This window comes from Cyanistes caeruleus, chromosome 6 (genome assembly GCF_971803275.1).
Source record: "Cyanistes caeruleus chromosome 6, bCyaCae1.hap1.1, whole genome shotgun sequence".
Taxonomy (NCBI): domain Eukaryota; kingdom Metazoa; phylum Chordata; class Aves; order Passeriformes; family Paridae; genus Cyanistes; species Cyanistes caeruleus.
Genome location: NC_141706.1, coordinates 46,919,121 through 46,921,158, shown reverse-complemented (window position 1 = coordinate 46,921,158; position 2,038 = coordinate 46,919,121).

Below are 2,038 nucleotides of genomic sequence, written 5' to 3'. Positions count from 1 at the left end.
TTTTAGTGATTTCTCCCTGTTCTTAGATGCATATAATGACAAAGGGATGGCTTTTTTCTGATATGCTGTCTCGGGATGAACTTCAATGGGCTTTTCTCATGGAATAGTAATAGTCAAAGGAAAGCAATACAAAATAAGAATATAAAAAAATATAAAAAAATTTAAAAAAATATAAAAAACAGTAAATCCATGTGCTCTTCTGATTACAGTCTATAAACTTACATTTTACATGTATACACTTTTTTGTTTAATAAAATTTCATGGCATAAAGCTTAGATGTTAATTTCCTTTTACAACATCTTCTTCCTCATCACCCTTTCATGAAATAAGGAATGAAACCAATGTAATAACTTCTTCACACTAAATGGAAAAATTGCAACAATCTTGGTGCCTCTAGCAGGACACAGTGGTGGGAATTATACCTTCTTGTGAATGTTTTCCTGATTTCAGTGATATTCTTCTAGTATCAATGAGCCAAATTATGTTCATGGAGTTTCCTTTATACTCTTTTATACTCTTTTATACTATGTTGACAACTTCTTATACCACATTAACCACAGTGCTAATATAAGATGTGTGCTTTTGATGTTTTTGTGACCTACTGTATTTAAATATGAAAAGAGGTTTTATAAGGTGCAAGTGTGGTCTTCATGATTTGAGAATTAAATGGAGAATAAAGATAATTACATTCGGAGGACAAGAATAGTATACCAAATGGGAATAATGATAGGGAAAGAGAAGTTACTAACACCAGTGTGTAAGAATATAGGAAATTTAGAGTTCTTACCTGAGAAAACAGGAAATCTGCATTATGTGCCAGAAAGAACAGGAACTTGAAATTGCAACTTCACTAGCAAGGGTTTTTAATTAATCTTTCAATTCTGGGGTAGTACAATGGGATTGGCATATATCAAAATTTGTTTGTTTTTAAAAAGAGAGGAAAAAGCTACAGGATTGTTGTTTTGACCTTGATGTTGTGTAAGGTCTTAGAAAACATTTGAAAGGAAGAAGAAATCAAGATCATGGAAGTAGAGGTAAATAGAGAATGGGATAAAATGAAATGGTTTTAGTAAAAGTAGATCATGTCAGACAAACATCTAACGTTCTCTGATAGAACAAGGGTTTTCTTCAAAAACTGCAATGTAGTGGACCCAATATATCTGGGTTTAAGCAGAACATTTGAAACTATGCTCATGGAAATCTTTATTTAAGCAGAAGATGACATGATTTTGATTAAAAAATTATCTGAAGACTTACAGTGACTTTTTTTAAAGAGAGGTTGTAAAAACACAGAGAATTGATTTATGGCATTTTCAAAATTCATCCTGTGACTGATTCTCTTTATTCATTTCACATTAATGACCCTAATTCAAAACCCAGTTTGTGCTCATGAAATTTGCAGATAATGGAGAGTTAGGAGGTATTAGTAATATTGAGGAGAATCTGCCTATGAGATAGGAAGAATGACATGACAGTCAGCAGGAATCATAACAACGAGAAGAAAATTTAATACTGCAAAGTCATGCATTAGGCCCTTCTGCTGTGAGGTGGAGGCTCATTGGTCGGCAGGGATGCAGGAATTTAAACCTCTGTGTTTAGTAAGATAAGTGCAGTAGTAGTATTTTTCTGCCATGAAGAAGACCTTGTAAATATCAAGCCCAGATTTCTCCTTGGATATTGGAAAATATTGATACAATTAAGACAAAATACTGTTAGATCTCATCTGGATTACTGGTATCAGACTGACTTTCTGTATTGGAAAAAAAAGTGAATTTTAACTGGAACAAACCCAGACAAGGTCTTCAAGGACCTTTAATGGAATGGTAATGGAATGGAATGGTCTGTTGAGAGGAGATTACAAGAACATGGCTTGGTTTGGCTGACCAAGAGGAAGATTCAAAGAGGATATGATTACTTTCTAGAAATACATTTGGGGTCAAATAGCAAGTAGGGAGAAGAACAATTAAAGTTAAAAGATAAGATCAGATCGATATGAATTAAGCAATAATGCATTTAGACAGGAAGTTGAAAGAAGTTC